The sequence below is a fragment of the Helicoverpa armigera genome, chromosome 9, assembly GCF_030705265.1.
Source record: "Helicoverpa armigera isolate CAAS_96S chromosome 9, ASM3070526v1, whole genome shotgun sequence".
NCBI lineage: Eukaryota > Metazoa > Arthropoda > Insecta > Lepidoptera > Noctuidae > Helicoverpa > Helicoverpa armigera.
The window spans coordinates 8,725,067-8,731,090 of record NC_087128.1 but is presented as its reverse complement, the minus strand read 5'-3'; positions in this window follow the sequence as shown (position 1 = coordinate 8,731,090).

Sequence of the window (6,024 nt, the reverse complement as noted above, 5' to 3'; positions counted from 1 at the left end):
AGATAATTTTTGAAACGTCAAATAGCGTCAAGTGAACTTGGTGCTAGCGATTTTGGTGACAGCCGAATCAAAATTCAATTTGTATTGCAATAAAGTGTATCGATCGGCACGAAATGATAGCATTCAGCCAATCAATATGCAATAAATGAAACACCAAAGCGTGGCATGATACGATAAAGAGCTTACTCATTATTTGAAGCGGCTTGCGAAAAAAGGTAATCCCTCTGTAGTTTTTATTCACGTAAGCGTGTAATGAAGACCTTAGAGATGTTGTCAGTTTTCTTACAACGTGTTATTATGAAGAAAAATGTAAGTAGGCACCTAAGATAATACCTGTAGCGCGCACGTAGACACAGGGTCGCCTGTTGCTGCGCGCTCGAAGCCCTGCCTAAGTGGATAAAGTGTTCGCCGTGTTTTTCTAAACTCACTCCCACAGACATTGTGACTTGAGTGAAGGCACATCGACGCGAAACGCCTTCCCGAATATATTACACAGCCTCTCCTCTTATTGTCATCAGTAGATGGGATTTTTATTGCAAAGTTCCAAACGTACGAGAATCATAATAGAAAAGAAATAAATTTTCTACGAGTGCGTGCGCGTTATAAAAATGCTTTGGTATTAGAAAAGCTATAAAATTGTACTTTGATAAATGGCTATGGTAGCGATAGGTTCAGTCTTAAATTCGAGAAATTCCTTTCGACTCATATTGGCAACACTTTATTCAAATAATTTACTGGTTAAAAGTAGGTACCAATAAGCAAATCTCCTAAGATTTATTACGAGTAATTTTATGTGTCGCTGGTTTCGCAAAATGTTAAAATCCTTATGTTGAAAAAGGGACACAAAATGAAAGATATATTTTTGTAAAGAGCCCACCGTTTTCACGCTTGTGAACAATTTCATGTTTCATTTTTAGGGTTCTGTGTGTTATATACTCGCATACTCGTAAAAGGCATGTATCTCGCTATTGTTTTATTTGTGCGTTAATTTAATTTCTCTCTGTCAAGAAACATATAGGAGGTTTTAAATAACGGTAAATTCAGACATTAGTACTACTAATCTCCCGTCTATACCTATAAAGTATCCAAAACTTCAAATGCCGCACAGCCTTACATCAAAACTACAATAACAGAAAGGACAGACATTACACTAGCGATGTTCTTTGTTACCTCACGTATAAAATATTTAGAACTACAAATTATAGCGTATACATTTTTTCCAATATTATGTTTTTCAGTATTTATGATAATGAAATTTTTGCCCTACATCCTATCTGTACTTGTCCTGCGTATTCAGCGTGGGTCTTAACATTACTGAATTTCTTCATTTCGCCCCCACAGATAAATATGACTACCCTTGTGGTGCAAAGGTCACGATACACGCAAATGTTGACACTCGTATCATTTGTCACACCGTGCAGGTCGGGTAGCACAATATTGACGACGTAATTAAATAATCTTCCGTTAAATCAAAGTCCCGGCGTGATCCTATACAAACAATTAAAACGCTCGCTTGTATGAAGGTGTTGTCAAACAGATCTTGATGGAACAAGTGAATTAAGGTGTGTTCCGCAAGTGGTCGTGTGAGGACGGCGGGGTGAGGCTTGAGGCCCGAGAATTGCAAATTACGCTCGTGAGGCAGACTGGGGGGAGGGGGAGGCGCCCTGCTCAGCTCGACGCGAAAAATAGCGCTCAACAAGTGAGGAACTAACCCTTCGTGACCACAGACTCGGAACAGATAAGGTTTGGTCAAACGTGCAATTTTATACACTAGCTCTGATATGAAACACAGTGATATCAGTGACCGACTGACTAATATGACTGGTTGGTCAGTGTCGAGACTGCTCTACAAGCTCCAAAATAAGCAATAGTTTAAATGACAAACTTGTTTAAAAATACACATTTACATTATTTAAACAGAATTTGTTTTTTAATTTATTTAAGTAGGTTTCTAGAAGTTATATAATAAAGCTCTGACCCTGTTTAATATTACATTCTACAAGCTTTCAAGGACAAGAAAAAGAGGAGAAGGATATAGCTAGTACCAAAACTATGGATACTTTTACTTAAGGTACTTGTACAATGTACATACAAAAAAATATATTACTAAAGTATTTACGTATGACTTTATTTTGGTTTGTAATCTGCAACTATTCGTACCTAACTAGCAATATAGCAACAACTTGTCTAATAGAGCCGATTGCTGCTATACAATATATACGTTTGTATTTTCCACTCTATGGAAATGTGTTAAAACTTGATATTTAAGCTTATTTTTTTATTTATTAATGATTTACGAATATATTATCAAAAACAATTATAAATTCTATTTAATGACGTCAGATTTATAATTTTCGTGGTACAAAGGTTGTATAGCTGACCTAGTTCTTTGATCTCGATTAGAATCCCTATCCATAGATTGCGAGAAGCGCCACTCTGGTATCGACGTAATTCTGGCTTCAATTCGCATCCAGCAAAAGTAATATCGTTCTATGTTTTTTATTACTTTCCTAAAACTCATTACAGCTTTTGTAATTAAGAAACTTTGGCATTCGTTCGAGTGGCTTCTCTGATACGCAAAAATAAAAATCGTTTACTCGCTATCATTTAAAGCTACTGAAACCCGATTTCAATTGTCTTTGCAAAGTTATTTTTCACAAAAAAATAGTAATTTAACCTGGCATTTTTGGACATTTATTACCTGAAACCAAACTAATATGAAATGATTTCTAGGCTTTTATTTTTTAAATCTGAATATCAGATGTTCGGAAACCTTCAAGTTGAATCAGAATCAGGATAACTTCGCAAACAAACAAGGGGACGGGCGTGCGATGCGTTCCGAAACCACATACCAATGGTGGTGTTAAATCACACCCTAAAGGGGGAATGCCTTGAGAGATTTATGCTGTCGGTATGAGTAAGCGCGATATATGTAGCTGTAAATAAAATTGCTGTAAGAGGAAAACTTTGCGAAAGGCTGATGTATGCTGAAAGTTTTATATTGCAAAGCCTGACAGAATGATTGTCATGGGGGTTTTGATTTACATCGTGAATAAAGTGAAATATCAAGCGGTAGTTTGAATAATATTAATCGAAATAAATTTTCAAGTAATTTTGTAACAGAAAACAAAAATATATATACTTAGCTATTCTTTCGCGCTTCGTTGCAGTCAGGGAAACCTGAACTAACCGTAACGAGTGCAGTCAGTTGGTCTACAACTACTTCTTACCGAGTATCAGACTTCTTTATCACAAGAAACTTCATGCAAACAGTTTATCTTTCTCGTAATTGAATCTCAGAGTAGCGGGTAGAAGGGGCACGTCTTACATCATCAACGTAATACTTAATCGCTTATCGGTCACAATTGTTGGGAATTATTGAACAATACATTTTATTTCCACCAATGTACCTACGCTTTGTGTCCATTTGTCGAACAATATTTGCTAGCTTTTAACAACACCAAGCTTTATCATGTTCATTTCTATTTTATTGTTAATGAAAATTTTATAACTAAACGGCATTGCGGGCTCGCGCTTGAATTGTTCTCTGCTGTGTTTGGAGTTATATGAAAACAATCATGAAAATGTTATTTGTTGCCAGTTTCTTCCTCGTTCGTTGAAATTTAAGCAGTTACACAAAAAATAAATACTTATCTTCCTGGTTGTCCTTTTTACCAAGAAGGCAGAATACCGTCATCGTTTTTATAAAAATAAACTGGATATGGTCATGAAAAATCCTATTTAACATAGGTACGCTCTACATTGATTGACGCCCGTTGTGATTTTACTAGAGTTAACCAATATTTAAGTGGAACATTTACTTATCAGTGTATCGCAAGTTATTCAAAAATCATTTCAATATCGATTTAATTTGTTTTTTGTCATCTTTATCTTTGTATCTTTAAACGAAATAATTATTTTTATTTTCTTGTCACTGTCGCAAAAATATGAAAATAAGTTCTTACTTTCATGTTCAATATTCACGTCTTCAAATTACCATTATTTACAGGCAGCGATAACCACAAAAATAGCAAAAACCCAGATAAAATGAAAAATGGTGCACCTTCACAAGGATGTAACTGTTATCATGGGTTTCTTCCGCATGACCTTTTCAAAATTCCAAGTCTATTTTATATACAATGTGTTACAGTCGCCGTATCCGACCCGTGAAAGAATTATTATGTAGGTACTTGGATCAGATTCCATGAAGGAAAATAAGATTTAATATCACCCCTTTTACAATGAAAAAAATGCCTTTATCAGCCTACTCTACACAAGTTATGAATAATATTAAAATACACATTTTCTAATCAGAATATTTTTGCTATTTCAATAAGATACCTTCTCCCCTACTTCTTAGATCCAAGGAGCTCGTTAAGGAATTCCATGAAATTTCAAAGGGTCAAACGAGAGGTTTCAGTTTCATACTAACCAAATCTTAAGAAACTAGTAACTTAATAATACCTCGAGTATTCACTAGTTAGTCGTCTAGTTTAAAGCCTTGTTTTAATTATACAATAGTTTAAACTCCTGTTGAATGCCGAGTTTTAGTTGGGAGTGTGCTTATCCCTAACGCCTTAAGCACCACTTCAGCAAACACGGATAGTTTTGCATCAAAAAGGTTTTTGTTTAACGACCCGAATTGACTCCTATCAGTCGTGTTCAGATTTTGATATGTAGGAAGTTCTGTATCTTTATATTTTTTTCAACATCTAAGGTTGAAACTGTTGAGCTTTTTCTTTATAATCATACACGTAAGAGTTGGCGTCGACACAATGTAAAGGGACCCACGGAACACCGCTTCATCGAGGTGCGGTAGCTTGCCTCGTAGGTCCATCAATTACCTTCCTGTCATCATCAGCATTCAAGCAATCCTGCAATATGGACCTTTAATCATCGAGATAAAATACCAATTTTCATTTCCTCTGTACTGATGGATATTGATTTCTCATAAAGTTACCAATTTCAACTTATCTCAAGTTTCCAAAAAATAGGGAAAATATTTGTGGAAGAGAATTGTAAAGAAATAGCCAATAAAATGAATATCACCTATATATTATACTCTCGGCCAACTCTGCGCAAGTGTGTAAACACACGTTAGATTGTGATTTTCTTGTGTTCCAAACTGTGTTCACAGTTCGGCGATAAGCCAGGTTTAGGTAAGACTCTTTGTTCAGTTCGGTTCCATTTTTACCGAGTTACGTAAAACAAATGTGCGAGCCACACTCTCCACTCCCGGGTCTCGGCAGTAACTTGCGAATATTACATTTGTAACAAAGTTTAGCTCACTACATTACGGCACCACTCTCCACCTGATGATGAACTAACTACAATACAGTTTGTTTACTATCGGTTCAAAGGAAGAGTTATGCGTTTAGGAACTTTAATTCCCAACACACATGAGTGCTTAGACTGTACTGAGCGACATTGTTATACAGACTTACTTTAGTTTAGAATATCTTTAGGAAAGTTTATTATGCTCTCATGCTCATACTCATGTAGTTACCTAAGTGCAGGCAGTGTAAGTGTAGGTTAATAATCCTGAATGTAAAATATTTTTTTCAAAACTGAATAGTACATTGTTTGCTATAATATGCATCTTAATAACCTACTTAACTATCTTTGTTTTTCATAAGGAATTTTGTTACCCCCTTCAATATACTTCAATATAAAAATGCTTTAATTTCAGGAGACAGAAACAAAGAAAATCATATACAAAATTATTAATACTTGCCAGCGGCTCTTTAAAATTCCATTTCGCTATAAATTTCCCACGCACGGCCGTGAACTAATGAACATCTGCAGCTTTCTTCGCGTGGGCGTGCCGACCGCTTCATCATAATGGTATTGAGGAAATACATGTATACTAAGCTCTGAATAATATACCCTTTCCTACGAAATTCTCTATAAACATACCACTATTTAAACTATCGCACCGACCGATCTTATCGCATCAAAACCACTAGTGAAATGACATTGTTTAAAAGACAAATCACAAAGATAAAGATGTCCCTTATTCTGAAT